Below are 17464 nucleotides of genomic sequence, written 5' to 3'. Positions count from 1 at the left end.
CACACACCCGCATGCACGCAAGCACACACAAGTTCCAGTAAATTGGTCCATGCCTAGGGGCAAGACCTGGGAGCTAGGCAGGGGAGCTGGGAGTTACAGCCGGGCTCAGGAGGGAGACAGAGACAGAGACAGAGACAGAGACAGAGACAGAGACAGAGACAGAGACAGAGAGAGAGAGAGACAGAGCAGAGAGAGAGAGAGAGAGAGAGAGAGAGAGAGAGAGAGAGAGAGAGAGAGAGAGTGTGGAGGAAGAGAGATCGAGGGCAGAGAAAGAGAGATAGAGGAGGAGGTAGAGAGGAGAGTGAGATAATGTAGAGGAAGAGAGAGGTACAGAGAGAGAGGGAGAGAGAGAGGAGAGGAAGAGCGAGAGAGGGAGGAAGAGAGAGGGAGGTACAGAGAGAGAGAGAGAGAAGAGAGAAAGAAAGGGAGGACTCAATCCTGTTTGTGTGCTCTCATGTGTCTGTCAGGGTGTGTGTGGGTGTGCATGTGAATGTGTGAGTTTGGGAGTATGCCGCTGCGCATGCCAGAGACAAACAGTGTGTGTGACTGGACCGGGTGCTGACCGGGCCCATTGATGTGAGTGTATGACACACACAGGCTCAGAGTTTGGCATTTCATTTCTTAAAGCTGGAAACCCTTTCATTCGTCTTTGAATGACAGGGCAGAGTCGTGCAGTGTCCTCTACTGTGGTACACACCTGCATCTCAGTCTCCCCCTTGTCTCTCTCTACCTCCATCCCTCTCTCGCTCATAGGTGCTGCAGGGGCCTGATCTACGGCACAGAGTGGCGCTGTACAGGTGAGAGGAGGATGTATGAGAGATGCTGGGGGAATGGGAGGTGCACTCAATTCTGACGCGTGAGCCATTCTTGCGAGCGGTTCTCGACCCGACAGAAAGGGGGCTTTGATTTAGCTGGGGGTCCAGGGCACCCTGGATGGGCTCCATCCATCTTGTAAAGTAATTACGCTACGAGCGTTTCCATTGGAGGGAGGAGGGGGTGCAGCTGGGGGATCTCAATAGCGTTATAAATCACATTCTCTCACTAGAAACTAGAGGGAGATGGAGGCTTAGAGGGTCCTATTATATTTCACACTTTGTAAAAAAGACTGTAAAACACTGCTGTCACACCTTAAAAAGCCAATTTAGAATGTGGGGAAAATGCAGGGAGAGTGGGAGCTAGCATGAGAGAGACATTGTGTAATGGTTCAGGTATAGCTTTACTATCTTTACAGCTCTGTTTCTTGGTCAAGTTTTTTTTTGTTTTTTTGTATTTAATTTAGTTAACTATGGATTGTTATAACCTGCTTTAGCAACATTAATAGTTTGCAAAATGATGCTGATTAAGCTTGAAATTAAAAGATACATTGCTTCTATGTATTTGACTGGGGGAGATCACGCACACAAAACACATGCAATCACGCAGGCACTCTCTCTTTCACCCCGCCTCCCTCTCTCTCAGGACAAGAATGACAAAATGTGTCTTCAATGGGGTTGCCATCCTCTTCACTCTGTCTTCAGGGACAGCAATCCCATCCCCCACAGTCACGGCCTGTCTCATAGGGGACAGCTAGCATTAGCACGTCCACAGCCAAGTTGTCCCCTCCCTTCCCCCTGACCCTAACATGGACAGAATGATAAGTGGTGTTGGGGCTAGTTGTCTTGGCATATAGATCGGGGGTCGGAAGGTTGGCCTGGTTTGAAATGTTTCCCCTGAGGACCCAGCTACACGTCACTCAGGCCTGCTGCTGGCCTAGGGGATAGAATTGCAGCAGATACAAGATTGACTATCTATCCCTTGACTAAAACACAATATCATAGTTCCATGCCCTTTGGCGTTTGAGATATCTTAATTACTCCATACGGTCTGTTGTCTGTAGCTTAGAGTTCACACAGAATTCCATTTATCTTATTTTTAGTTGGTCAGAGTTGGTGATGTCTGGCTCTCTTTTTAGCAATGCCAGATACAGAACACCTTGAGGTGAACCATAGGGTCAACAAAATGTGCAACTATATGCGATGAAAAATAATGAAATCATTGACCTATTTGGCAGTAGGCTGGCATCTTATCACTTCTACACTGATAGATAAGACATGCAACATTTGTATTTGTTCTATTGCTGATAGTCGGGAACGTTTGTTTTTAAAAGCTGGAATAATTTTCTATGCCGGTCTTGGCCGAGAACCAGAACAATGCGAAATGAAAGTTTAATTTCATATCCGGATTTGGAACGCCTGAAACACTCTTCAATCTGTCGTTGAAAGACTACAGGTACATGCTGCCAAGCTCGTCAGCGGGAAGGCACCCCTCACGTGTCTCAGAATACATCTCATTTAGCAGACGCTCTTATCCAGAGCGATTTACAGAAGCAATTATGGTTAAGAGCATTGCTCAAGGGCACATCAAAATTTTTTCACCTAGTTGACTCGGGGATTCGAACCAGCAATCCTTCGGTTACTGGCCCAGCACTGTCAACCGCTAGGCTACCTGCCGCCCCATTCTCATTCGTCCCACTTTCAATTTGGTTGTTCAATCATTTCAAAAAGGGATCTCTTTTTAGTTTGCTTTGTTTTAGCAGCAGCTCCTTCAAATTATTTATTTATGCAGTTTTTGTTTCTCAATATTTACATCAGCTGCTTCTAGGGGGGAAGAACGCATTGAAATGAAATATGTAAACGGATACGCGGAGTCATATCGCTGCATGCAGTGGATTTATTTAATGAAGTTACAGGTGGACAAGATGAAGAAGATTTCTAGTTGGCCTTGTAATCTCCATACACCTAATTTCACCTGTCCGTCAATATCTCTGTCCACCATATAAGATTGGCTAACAGTACAAGGAATGTCCAGTGGGCTCAACAGGTTGTTATTGTCATGAATCTTGCCCTGGAGACAGAACTGAGCAATTTTACATTAACATTTACATTTCTGCTAGATGGGCCAGCTGCAGTCAAAATTGTCTATATCGTAAAGATTGATGAAAACAAAAATGTGCTTTTTGGTCTTTAAGGTTAGGATTAGGCATTAGGGTTAGCAGTGTGGTTAAGGTTAGGGTTAAGGCTAAGATTAGTTTTAAAATCAGATTTTATGACTTTGTGACCAGCTAGTGACCACTCTGCAGAGCTGCCTCCAGGTCAAGATTCATAAATACCAACCTGCTAGGTCTCAAGTCATAAATATCACCATAGCTCATGTATGAGAGCAGAGCAGCGATCTATGTCCTCTGAGACACATGATTCTGAGAAGAGCAGAAGTGCAAGCCATACGTCATATACGCTGCAATATGGGACACAATGTATGAACATTGATGTAATCATATACATATGTGAAACTGTAATAATTGGCACAAGATAAATCTTTTTTTTTTTTTAACTGTCTAATAGAATGGTGCATAAATCAGCATAAAAGGAGTCTATTGTGTCTGGTCACGGTTTCAGCAAATGTTTGGTTTAGAGGTCGCCATTTTTACCTTTCAGTGGCTCAGTTGCTACTATAGCTAGCTTCCCTAGAGCCAACTTTTTTCTCTCTCTCTCTCTCTCTTTCTCTCTCTCTCTCTCTCACACACACACACTAACTTCACATGTCCAGAGTGAAACGTGTCTGCAGCACCTGCCTCTGTCTTACATAAGAGCCTGAGAGTGCAAAGAAACCCTGGGCGGCAGGCAGCGCAACCCACACACACACACACAGCTGTGAAGTCAGTGGATAAATGCAGGAAGAGAACAGCTGCAGACAGTCTAGGTAGTAGGTAGGTACTGTACCAAAATGGGAACCTATGATGTTGAACCCAGGATGGAGTGCTTTGGAGAAGATAGAGAGCCATAGGGATGTGGAGTGATAGAGGAATATTGAGAGTGATATGGGAGTAATGAGGTTTGAAGACTAATGCAGAGCATGTAGGGAATAACCAGGTAAAATGGATGGTGACAGATAACGGGTGGTGTAGGATGACATGGGGGAGGTAGAGCGATACAGGGTATGCAGGAGGGATAATATGGACAGTGATATAGAATGATGTGGAGATGGTTATGTGATACTGTTTAGAGTAGGATGTGACAGGGAGTGATTAGAGATGTGTTATGTGGAGGGCCAGTGGTCACCCAATCATAATAATTTGTCTCAAGGGCACCCCGTGTTACTCTAAAATAAACAATCAATATAATATTTTACAATCATCACGTGACAAGCAAAACATAAATTGGTCAGAAGTGAACTTGTAGAATATCAATAGAGCCTTTGATGACGGGGCTGTGGGAGAGCTGTAGCATGAACCAAGCCTTGGTCAGCCTCAACAGTCATACAAAGCTTCCTTTTGATTCAAATTGTTTTATAATAATAAAATAAATGGTTAATATCCTGCATTAGTTAAGATTCATGTTATGTTATGCATCATAATTTGGGAGGCCAGATGCTCACCTTCAGGGAGCCTTGCATGCTTTAAATAGAGCACATAACACATTCCAGCATGTTTCATTATACAGCACTGTACACTAGTGCTTGGCGTTAAAAGCTAAGCCCACAGAGTTGTACATCACTTATAATGGGTACACTGACGTTGCTCAACTTGGGGTGAAACAAATGTGTGTCCAGGTGGAAAGCCCAACCCTTGTGATGAATAATGTCTGGAGGACTGCTACACCCTTACAAAAAACCACATGTGAAATTAGCAGTTTCACAAGTGATTTGCAGTTTCACAAGTGAAAATGTGATTTTCACATGTGAAACTGCAAATTTGACATGAGAAATAGCTGTTTTCACATGTTGAGCTTAAACTTTCATGTGAAACCATATTTTTACATGTATTAAATGTTCATGTTCACATGTTAACACCACCTTTTCACATGTGAGGAGAATAACATGTTTTTTGAATTGCAGTTTTACATGTGAAATTTGTGGTTTCACATGTTAAAACTTTCACAGGTGATAAATTGGATATGAAGTTTCACATGTGAAAAACAAATTATTTTTTCATGTTGTTTTTTGGTAAGGGCAGGCACGCTACAAATTAACTTTAGGGCCAATATCACAACACCTCTGTCTGCCCTGCTCTGACTCGGGGCCTGCCTCTGTCTATTTGGCTATCTGCTTACCATCTGGTTTCCGTGTGTTTGTTTGCTTGGCTTGTCTCCTCCACCACTGCTGAAACCTAGTCCCTGAACTGCCGCAGCAATGTAGTCCAGCTGTGATCTGAGTTTCCAAACAAATGAATAATTTAAGGCAGTTTTCAGAAAAGCAGGAATAAACTGTGTCGCTTTTTTTTCCCCCAGCGGTATAAATCCCTTTTCTCTGAAAGTGCATTTATTCTGCGAAAACCCACTGGCAGTCCACTGACTCCACAAACCACTATCGGAAGCTCCTCCCATTTTGCCTCTGTGTTTACTTGCGTTTTCCATTCTGGTTCACCCCTCAAGCGAAGGAGCACTATGTCCTGTGACATCAGGGCCTATCACCCACAGGAGCCACTTACATACTGATCCCTGGCCCCTGAAAGAGGGACCCAGGGAACCAGTTAAGATTTGACACACTTCAACACACACATAAGCTATATTCCAGCTCTGTTCCTGGATTATCCCTGTAATGTGACAGGGTGAATGCAATAAGCGGTCTGGAATGTGAAATTAAGAAATGGGACATAAATAGCCCTGCATCATGCTGTTGTGATGTGAATCAATGGTGACATGTATCAGAGGAATGCTCAGGAAATAATTGCTCCCGGGCCATGACAGAGGGACTGGCTGGGGACAGTATCTAGAGCAGTGGTCAACAACCGGTCGATCTTCAAGGCATTCCTAGTCGATCGTCAAATATTTCTGTACAAAAGCCAAAGATAAACCCTTGCGCTCCTATTTGTTTTCAATTCGTCTCGCGCTGTTGGCGGTAAGTGCACTTGATTCAGCTGCCCTGCGCGTCTGAAGGTACAAACTCCGCCTACCCGGCGGACCCGGAGAGCCAAATCAAGTGTGCCCATTGCTGGCTAATCGGATAGCTCATATCACGTTGCCTGGAGCTTCCTACGCCACAGCAAAGTTTGATACTCTGTGAGATGTCAGAACTTTTAAAACCAACACCAGAAATAGACTGTCAAACAATGCAGCAAAGAACTGCTGTTTTTATGAGTGAGTTCATGTTTAAGTTTTTATTCAGCACTGTTAACACTGTTTTTATTAAACACTTTTACAAACCATAAAACGTGCTTCTCCCTACCTCCACTCTCGCTACAACCAACCAGCACTGTAACTGCAATGAATGAGTAGCCAAATGTAGCCTTCGATTGGCCTGCGTTTTCATTATTAGCGGCTTGTCGTTTCTATTTTAATATCAAGGAATATTTCACTTTCTCTGGTCATGTGAACAACAATATGAATTTGTGCATGAGGCAGAAATAATGCAGTGCGACTCGAGTTTCACTATCAGGTGGAAGACGGTGTTCCCTCTCTCTGATCAGTCTCACTGGAGGAAGGGAGAGAGCAGGGACCGTAAGAGGTGGACCCGCTGCTGCTCTCTCCCTCAATTCACTGAGAATGACCATCAGAAAAATCCAGTAAAACAAAAAAAGCAAATTATTTCAATTTATGCTCAGCTGTGCCCCAAGTAATACAATGGATCTATTTAGCTCAAGTATTGAAATATAATATGGTCTGAGATAAACAATATTGCCAGGCCAAGCATAGCCAATATGCTGTGATAATGTATTAGGCCTACTGCACAAACCTCATTCCTACAGAACAGTTTTGAATAGGTTAATGTTGCATAGGTTTACGTTTTTAAAGTCTGAGCGGTAGATCTCGGCTTGGATTTTGACTTAGAAAGTGATCTTGACTCAGAAAAGGTTGGTGGCCACTGATCTAGAGGCTAATTAGACAACACTGGGTTTAACTAGGAAGAGTTCCGCTACATCATTTACAATGTTGTTTTAAATCATCTCTACATTACTGGTCGGAAGGTCACAAGCTTGCAACAAATGTGGCATGTTTGACCACAGTTCCCCATTTTTTTCTTCTTCTAATACAGTAACGCTCAAACTTTAGTCGTCACATGCTAAATAACACTAGCACTTTTCATCAGGCCTCCATAGCCTGTCAGTCGTAGCTCATGATGGAACACAACGAAGGAATCTCCTCAGTCAGCAGCTGCAGCAGGGGCAGGGCAGGGGAGACCAGTCACTCCTCTCAGTACAGCCAGTGTTGCTCTGCGACCCGGCAGGCATCATTAGCCTGGTTCACTGGGCCACATTGGGGGATTTGGGGTTAGGCACATCACATCACCCATCTGGGCAAATAAGCACGGTTCATTGGGCCATGTTGAGAGCTTTTTGGAGCCTGGCACCATCACAGGCAGCTGCTGAAATATAGATCTTGCCTTGAGAAAAGTGTTGAGTCCAGCCGATGATTCATACGCTACACTGGTTTGTTTGGTGTGAAGCCTGTGAATGTAGCAAATTATGAAGAAAATAAATGACAGTTGGCTACATTGAGGTGGTGAATAGGTCAACCAAAGTGGTGCACTGAGATCAGTGAGAAAGGACCGTACCAACATCATTTCCTGTACTCTGAGGGAACTGTACAGAAGTCAGCTTACTGTAAGACCGGGTCTGTACTGATATCAGCCTGATAAATGTGTGAGAGAGGACTAGGGATCAGCTGGATGGGAAATTAACCTGCACTAAAAATGACCTTGATATGCATGGTGAAGACATGAAATAGATGGCTGCACTGGCCACACACACCTGCAAGAAAAAATGTCTACATCCACACATTTCTACTTGCCCGACATTTCACTACATATTGCCATAGAAGCTGCATATGATATGGCATGGTTATAAAGTTTGACTTAGGACAAGAATAGTCTACAACTTTAAAAAAGAACAGAACATGAAAATAAAAAAGCACACAACAGAGCCAACTGTCTTAAAGTGAATATTTGAGCATGAAGGAAGCAGGCTCCACCCACCCTGGCCCCTGACGATGGTTTAAATGTTAATGCAGCTGCAGTAGGTGCCTACAGGCTCGCCCCGTGTAAAACAGAACACACATTAGTTGTGCCAGGCACCAGAGAAGAAGTGCATACTCAGGGGTTGGTGCAAACTGAACATCACCGTACCCTTCATTATTCATCCGCTCTGAGGAATGGCCCCATGCATGCATCCAGGATTAACTCACTGCTAGGCTACATCCCTATAGCCCCTTCCCTGGGCCTGGCCTGCTCCACACAGCCACACAAGACTCCAACAGATACTCTCCACACATAGAAGATGCAGTATAGGTCTACTAGGTGAATCTCTCTACCCCAAACAGGCTACAGTAGAGATAAACTCACTCTACTCTGCCAAAAAAGGCTATGGTAGATTCAATGTATCTGTAATATATGAAAATGGTATGTTTGTGCTGTGAGCATTTCAAAGTGTGAATAGGTGAGTGCAGACACAGCCCTACACCCTACTTTGCAAGTAGTCATTGATTTGATGGCAGCGTTATGACACAGCGAGTTCTAACTTTAACTAAATCAATCATGTTTATGCCAGTTTTTTCAGAACGACAGATTCAGAATGCTGTACATTAAAAACCAGCACAACTCAAGAGGGCTCTGCAGGTTCCATAGTTCAGGGCTCTAACTTGTAGCTCACACTTGTTCTCACAACCCTCCAAATAATTAGACTGATACTTCTCCATACATCATGTACGCATTGCAGACATACCCTGAGTCATTAGTGTAGGTAGGAGCACTAGCTGATTAGGAACCCATCATTAAGATCAGTGGGCAGAGCAGAGACTGCTCCGCTATCATTAAGAAGGCTAGGCCAGAGTACAAGCGTATCCACGACCTCCATCTGAACAGAGGTCCTCTTGTCTGAGCTGAATTCTGCCATTGACTGAGTACTGCCCAACCAGCAATGAATATAAATGTGCCTCTCTCCTTGGATGAGAGTGTATGCATTCACTTGCATAGTCACAATGCACACTCCTGTGATGTGCATCTGATCATACCTGTGTAGGTGTGTTTGTATGTTTTACATGCGTGACTGTTAGGGTGTATGTTGATGACAGTGATCAATATAAACAAATACGCCTTTAAAGTGGCACACAAGTCTCCTTTTCACCTCGTTTAACACCTGATTTACTTAACAAAGGCACATCTCAATTGGTGGTCCAGTTAAGTCATGACATAGCACAAGTGGGGGGGCTCCTCAAGCAAGGAGGAGGCCCATGACATCACGACTTCCCATCAGACAAACTCCTTGAAAACCCAGCTCCTTGAAGGTACCAGTGTGTGTACTTTACTGTATTTATGTATTTATACTTGGGATATCGCTTTTCAACAAGAAAAGTAAAACAAAAAAATCGAAGCAGAAAGTCTAAAGAAATCACAAATGCCATCAAACATTAAACACACGGCAATCTATTTCACCGTATGGTGGAGGGATCTGGGACGCGCGCACTCTAAGAGCACATAGCCTACAACCATTATCTTATAAAGTAAAAAAATAAATAAGTCCCTATGTAGCCAACGGGGCTAGCGATGGGTGCAATTAAGCCCCTAAATGGCTCCTCGGTTTGTGAGCAGCACTGCCCGCCCGACTCATAGGCATATCCTGATTCAAATCAAATCTGATGCCGACCGTCTTGGTTCCATTTTATTATCGGGTAAGACCGAAAGACAACTCGACATCGTGGGTTGCTCTGCGGATATTTGCCAGACATAATGTTACCGTCAAAACCTCAGGAGGCGACAGTTTATCAACAGGCAAAGGCCACTGATATAGCCCACCAAGGATAACATTTCAATTACAAATACACATGAAAATTTGCAAATTGACATCTCATTTCCCAACGGTGACAGTGCGCCAGGATCGATTCATGGGAAGAAGCTATGGAGCAACCGCATCACCCAGATGCTTGCGCACACATAAAAGCTATAGGAAATCATGACAATTATATTTCAAAAAGGGAGGAATAGGCTTACCTCAAAGATTCCCAATAAGCGTGAGAACGCGAGGGTCTCACTTGAAGATGTGTCTTGTTCTCTCTCTTGTTTTGGGGGGTTATGGTTTACGCCATTTCTTTCTTTTGCATTATTATTTCTCAGGAAAGTGACGTGTCGCAGGCTTTCGCACATCAATTCACCTTTTCTGTCGGTCTGTCTCCCCCTTTAAAAAAAACAACAACACCTAATGCCCCCTCCTTCTGTCTTTCCTCTTTCTGACAACACCCTTCTCTCTCTCCCTAGTCGACAGATAGCTTACCACATGTTTGATATCATAAGAGAAAGCAGAGAATAAAATAAAACAATAATAAAAACAAATGCGTGTAACGCATTAGCGGCTAACTCAACGCAAAGGATGCTCGTCTTCTCTCCGTCTCTCCATGGTGATACATTTCCACGGCGCCTCCCTCTGTTGCGAGAAGGCCAACATTAACTAATTATTGAAATTAATAAAATAAAGACGCTCCAAACATTTCCTTTGCTTAGCCTACTTGCGTTTCGTCGTTGATGTTTTATATTGGCTACAAAGGGGAGCTATGAATGGATCTTCCTTTTCGTTGTGGCTTCGTTTGGCATATCATAATTACTTTTACACGATTGTTGGCTAACGATGGTCATTATTTTGCAGCCCCTCGCTCCTGAATATTCTTCGGCTGCTGTCTCAGAAGAGCTGCTTGTGTGTTTTTCTCTCTCTCTCTCTCTCTCTCTCTCTCTCTCTCTCTTTAAAACTGACACACGCTCAATCGAATTCACTCAAAGCTACCGCAGATTGAGTACGGTTCTATTTTTGCCAACGGTCGCTGCTTGCCACAATAAGGATGTCTTATTATCTGCCGAAGCCACTTTATATCTGTGCAATAATTTTAACGTAAATGTTGTTTTGCCCACACTCGGAGCAGTTTTACCTCTATTGAATAAAGTATATTTTCAGATGGAGATCTGCATCAGGGTGACGTCATAAAATGTTAAAGCGATAGGAACATTTTCCTTCTCCCTCGTCGACAGATAACCCATTTGAGAGATAGTAGATAGCCTATGTTGCACCGGGTCTCGTTATCTTGAAATAAAGCATCTGTATTGTGTATCCGATAACTTCAATGAACCATGCTACTGTGGTGTTGCATTCAGTCCTAAAATATGTGTTATAGGCAATGCCATAGGTTCACTTCTGTGGCACCTTGGGAGAATCTTAATTGCACACTCCTCACATCCTCTCTCCTAGCCTCCTTCTCAAAAACTATTGGAGGAGGGACCTCTGACTTTCTTATCCAATAGGGTTTGAGAAGGAGGTGAGGAGAGAGGACCCGAGGAGAAGCAATTGAGGTTTCTCCCCTTTTGTGGGCCCTGTCTGCTCAGTCTGAATAAGAGATATATTGTATAGCCTTGGTATTCAATGGGATATGATTCTTGGCTGGTGTTTCAGTGTGATGTTATTCTGTAGCAAGCAAAACTCAGATATCATGTTAAAATGACAGAGGGGGTGGGTTGTTGGGTGCTGGTGCCCCTGGGGGGTCTGTGGCCACTCATCACAGGTAAGGGGAGAGCAGAGGACTGACAGAGAAGAGAGCTGGCGGCTGCAGGTGTATCATCCGCTCTGTGAGTCCGTGTGATTAACCACAACAACAAAGCAGAAGAGCTGCCCAAGCCAGCCCCAGGGGTTTTACTCAGCAACTCTGCGTGTGTGTGCGTGTGTGTGTGTTTGTGTGCGTGCCGTGTGTCCTGTGCATGTGTGTGTACCAGGAGATCATATTGTTTAGGTTAAGGCATGGGCCAATAATGCGCTAGAGTTCTATGAGTTTACAATAGTGAATCGACTGTTCATACACAGTTGTCCATATGAAGTTGTACATGTGTGGGTTTCTTGCCTAGTTATTTAGACGACAGCTTGCAGGATTGTAAGTCCAAGGTTGTAAATGCTAAGAAAGGTCACACACACATACTGTACTGCACACACACACAAAAACACACAGTGTGTTCTGCGCTATAGCGCGACTGAAAAGTAAAGGTAATTTCCAATTGAGCTGACATATGCCGCGTTTACCGCGAACGCAGTCGCCGTTAAAGCAGGAACATTGCCTTTAAATTTCAATTGTGCTATAGTGCTGAATTTTTTTTTTTTTTTTTTTAGTCATTTAGCAGACGCTCTTATCCAGAGCGACTTACAGTTAGTGAGTGCATACATTTTTCATACTGGCCCCCCCGTGGGAATCGAACCCACAACCCTGGCGTTGCAAGCGCCATGCTCTACCAACTGAGCTACAGGAGGCCTTCTACCATAATGATTGAATTAAACCTTTTATTTCATACATATAAATGTTATCCATCTACATTCATCTCAGTCTGGGCTGGGCCATGGTCTCACAGACAGTAGTCATCACTGTACACATCATAAAATAAGGTGAGGGAAGGAGAAGAAAGATGGGAAAGGATGAGGGGAGTGAGTGGGAGAAAGACATAATGGACAAAACAAGAGCAGGATTTTGAATGGTGAGGCACTGCATTTTATACTGCTGTCTGTGTAATACACTGTGTAATAATCAACTGTATGCTTACAGTATACATTTGTGTGAGGACTGGGTTAAATAGGCTAAAGTACAGGTGATTGTGAATATGTGTGTGTTGGTAGCGGGATGGCGTTTCATGTGCTACTGCGCTACACAGTAATGTCAGAGCATTCGTGTGGTGCATACAAAGTGCTGTATTGGGTGTGTTTTGCAGTCAGGGTTCTGCTTACAGTCTTCTCTGACCAGGTGCTAATTGGAGCCAGTGGCAAAACCCATCAGTTTGTTTCCATCGACTTTGAGGCAGGAGCACAAAGCACTCTAATGAGCTTCTAATTATACTGACCACTCTCTCTATAGCCAAGACCACAAGATAGGACAATGCTGTTACACACACACACAAACACGCACACGCACAAGCACACGCACACGCACGCGCACACGCACACACACACACACACACACACACACGCATACACACACACACGGATGGGTATGCACACATAAACCTACACATGCACGCGTACACAAACACACACGCACACACACACAGACAGATACAATATACACTGAGTATACCAAACATTAGGAACGCCTTCCTAATATTGAGTTGCACCCCCTTTTGCCCACAGAACCACCTCAATTAGTCGGGGAATGGACTCTACAAGGTGTCGAAAGCGTTCCACAGGGATGCTGGCCCATGTTGACTCCAATGCATCCCACAGTTGTGTCAAGTTGGCTGGATGTCCTTTGGGTGGTGGACCATTCTTGATACACATTGGAAACTGTTGAGCGTGAAAAACCCAGCCTGGCACCTAGTACCATACCCAGTTCAAAGGCACTTCAATCTTTTGTCTTGCCCGTTCACCCTCTGAATGGTACACATACACAATCCATGTCTCAATTGTCTCAAGGCTTAAAGATCCTTATTTTTAACCTGTCTCCTCCCCTTCATCTACACTGATTGAAGTGGATTTAACAAGTGACATCAATAAGGGATCATAGCTTTTACCTGGATTCACCTGGTCAGTCTATACATTTTACATTTACATTTTAGTCATTTAGCAGACGCTCTTATCCAGAGCGACTTACAGTTAGTGAGTGCATACATTTTTTATATTTTATATTTTTTCATACTGGCCCCCCGTGGGAATCGAACCCACAACCCTGGCGTTGCAAACGCCATGCTCTACCAACTGAGCTACATCCCTGCTGGCCATTCCCTCCCCTACCCTGGACGACGCTGGGCCAATTGTGCGCCGCCCCATGGGTCTCCCGGTCGCGGCCGGCTACGACAGAGCCTGGATTCGAACCAGGATCTCTAGTGGCACAGCTAGCACTGCGATGCAGTGCCTTAGACCACTGCGCCACTCGGGAAAGAGCAGATGTTCTGAATGTTTTGTCCACTCAGTGTATATTATTGGGCTCTAAACAGAGTTAATGCAGTATGTGCAGTGTATTTGTGAGGTGGTGTTTTTATCTCTCAGTAAATGACTACAGTGTGACTGCATCCCTCCATGGTTATGTGGGAGGGGAGAGAAGTGTGGGAAAGTCAACATGGCGTAGTAGAACAGTGCTCTCTGCTGGACATAACTTGTTAGTGTACCCACACACAGAAAATGGATTTGATTACAAGTTGAGCTTTTATCCAATTTAGTCTGTACTCTGTAGATGTAGTGTCAATTAATACATCGTTTTCTATTCCAATTATTTCCATATTAATTCCATATTAGTTACCATTTCTAAAGGTAGACTCAGCGAAATTACGTTGCCATGAGCAGCACCGGAGATATTGAGATGAGCGAGATGCAACACTTTTCTCTCACACAGTCACACACAGTATGCACGGGTTCTCTTCACGCTGTGAACAGCGTGGCAGCCACGGGACCAAAATAGCGGAGAAGTTGAGATTCGTGCTTCAACACTCTTAATTGTTTTGTGGAAATTGACCCACTATACTGTTTACCTTCTGCATCTACGTCATATCGCTGAGTCTACCTTTGAGATATGGCTAAATGTTTAGAATCAAATATGGCTCAGCAGTCTATGGCGTGTGTAGGCCTCTTCGAGTAAATTGGGGTTTCCCAGTGGATAGCAGTGAAGCAGTAGCAGAGTAACTGAGTGACGGTCGCTGTCCACTGCTATGTGGTGCTGAAAGTCTGAATTTCGGAACTCAGTTATCACCGCTGTCCATTGGGCTGAAATCACCTCTGTTAGCTAGATTTCTTACATCGGACATTCTACACGTGACAGAGTCATCACATACTTCACATCTTTCGGTTATATGCCAAGTCACAAGGGCATTCATACCTTTGATACAAAGTGTGTGACAATGGAAAAGAGCAAACATAGTCAGTAGGTTTAGTCTGTCAAAGGACCCAGAGATAATGTTATCTATTGGGGAACACATCCCGATAACCAATCATCAGGTATGAAAGTTGATTCATAAGCAGGGTACAAGCCCCCTGAATACACCATCTGTCATCAAACCATCTCAGCCGGTGATATGTTTCAGTCATTTGACTAGAGGGTAAGACTAGATTAAATACTACTACCTGATGTCAAGTAATGATCCAGACACGGCTGCTATGTTTGTGTGTCAGGAGCAGGTGTGATGTGTGTGTCGTCTCGTAAGGCTGTGTGATTTATCTTCCTCTATTTCTGTCATTTCACAATCCCACTGAATGCTTGATTATCTCCTCATCCCCTGCTATAGTTTTTCACCGTCGGTTTTCTCTGATGAGAGGTGTGTGTTCAATCAATTTGGGTTTGAACACATTACACACATGAGTGCTTCTCAAATGATGGACCTCTTACTGTCTGCTCTTACACTGTCCTCCCATTGTAAAGCAATGGACCGCCAACATAGCCTACTGAGAGTATCATAAACCCAGGCAGATCGCTCAAGAGTGACTTCGAAATTGAACGTCGATCCATGTCCTGACGGCATTGGGATATGCCTTTAAAACCGGCCAATAGGGGCAACAGTAACTGCTATTACCATCAAGTAGGCTTGGGTTTTGGGGGTTTTGGATGTTGTGGACAGGGGCTGGTGGATGGGCGTAATCCAATGACACTGGATCAGAAGGCTGCGTGTTCGATCACACACACACACACACACACACACACACACACACACACACACACACACACACACACACACACACACACACACACACACACACACACACACACACACACACACACACACACACACACACACACCTTAGCTCTCACTCTATCACAGCTTCTCTCTCTCTAGCCTTGTCCTATACATGCCTGCACCTCTGAAGCCCTTCGGGAAAACTGATAGGGTTTCCCGTAATCTGGCCAGGTGTTGTGGGTTCTGGACCTGCCCCTTGTCACAACCTCTACCATTCCAATTATCCGCCTTGTCAGAGTCCCTGCAGAGGCTTCAAAGAGGACACATTTCAAGGTGACACTGCAGTGGGGAAGGGGATTCTTTAAAGGGACGGACACATGAGCTCAGTAAATGATGTTTCCTCCCAAGATAGTTAGAATCTCAACTTTATTTTCTGTCTTGGAAAGGATGAATAGAGAAATGGACACATTGAGTGAACTAAATGTTAATGGTAGTTACTCTTTATTTTTTTATCCCCTTTTTATCCCCTTTTTATCCCCAATTGCGATCCAAGTCATGCATCCCCCAAACCACACTTCATAATACCCACCCGCACCAATGTGTCGGAGGAAACAACGCACAACTGAAGTCAGCCTGCAGGCGCCCGGCCCACCACAAGGAGTCGCTAGAGCATTATGAGACAAGAAATACCCTGGCCAAATTGTGCACCACCCTATGGGACTCCCGGTCACGGCCGGTAGTGACACAGCCTGGGATCAAACCAGGGTCTGTAGTGACGCCTCAAGCACTGCGATGCAGTGCCTTAGACCCCTGCGCCACTCAGGAGGCCAATGGTAGTTACTCTGATATAATAAGAATAACTGTGTATGCATTTCAACATATACAATTGGTTCCAAAATAGGTATGGTTAAGGGAACTTGCATAGTAAAGTATTTCAAACTTGGATAAAATTCACTGCAGTTCTATTTAGTTCAGTTCTGTTCACCATGCAGTAAAGAAATATAATAAATAGGTGTGTATGAAACTAAGTATGTAATGGGTTTGTTAATGCGGGAGGTGGCGATGGGGTGAGGTTGTGTTTCTCTGAGCGGGAGGTAAGCTTGGCTTCTTCTTTATATGGTGTCGAGTAAAGCTTAAACCATATATTTAGATTGTAGGTAGGTATTGTAGGTAGTTTATCTAGGTAGTTATTGTAGGTAATTAATGTAGGTAAGTATTGTATTCGGCTGAGCCCGGTGAAGCACCAGGCTAGCTAACCCACTACCTGGACCAATAAAGCTAGCTAGCTAGCGGGGAGCTACTGGTAACTATTAGCAACTGTGGATAGTTGTTTCCAATGTTATTTCACGCTTAAGAGTACCTGTAATTATGCCAGCTAGCTACCTACCATTCAGCTGTTTTTCTAACCTCATTATCTGAAGCGTTAACGTTAGGTAGTTACTAGCTACTGTACTCAAAATGTAGCTAGCTTGTTGCTACCTGGATAGCTAACTAAACAATAGCTGGAATGACCTAGCTGTAATGTTTGGAGACGCTTTATCTCCGTTTGGACAGACACGAACTGGCTAAATCGATTCAGTAGCTAGCTTTACACTTAACTAGTTAACAGTAGCTACTAAGGGTAAGTTATAACCTACATTTATTTTAATTTTATTTTTACATACTGGTAACCAGAGTCGTTCAAAAGGAATTCAAGGACATGGGTGACTAGTTAACGTTAGCTTGGCTCTCTCTGTGTGTTTCATGCCATGGGAGGAGGGGTTGGTTCATTGACAGAGAGCAATGGCTAGCTAATATGCTAACTATTCTAGCTAGCTAACTAACTGGCTGAATAAGTTGACGACATACTCACTCAAGCTGTCAAAACTAACCCCAAAACTTT

General features: G+C 44.0%; 1 protein-coding gene across 2 annotated transcripts in view; it reads right to left on the bottom strand.

Moving 5' to 3' along the window:
- Positions 1-10699, bottom strand: part of LOC121579459 (neuroligin-2-like) — a 95386-nt gene extending 84687 nt beyond the window's left edge. The window contains exon 1 of one of the 2 annotated variants that reach the window (XM_041894060.2): positions 9958-10699. The gene's annotated coding sequence lies outside the window, so the exon portion shown is untranslated. The remainder of the gene's footprint in view (positions 1-9957) is intronic. The other variant, XM_041894061.2, reaches the window with a different exon arrangement.
- Between the last annotated feature and the right edge of the window lie 6765 nt (positions 10700-17464).

The sequence above is a fragment of the Coregonus clupeaformis genome, chromosome 13 (genome assembly GCF_020615455.1).
Source record: "Coregonus clupeaformis isolate EN_2021a chromosome 13, ASM2061545v1, whole genome shotgun sequence".
NCBI lineage: Eukaryota > Metazoa > Chordata > Actinopteri > Salmoniformes > Salmonidae > Coregonus > Coregonus clupeaformis.
The sequence above is the reverse complement of the archived record's forward strand: the minus strand, read 5'-3'. Positions and strand labels throughout refer to the sequence as shown.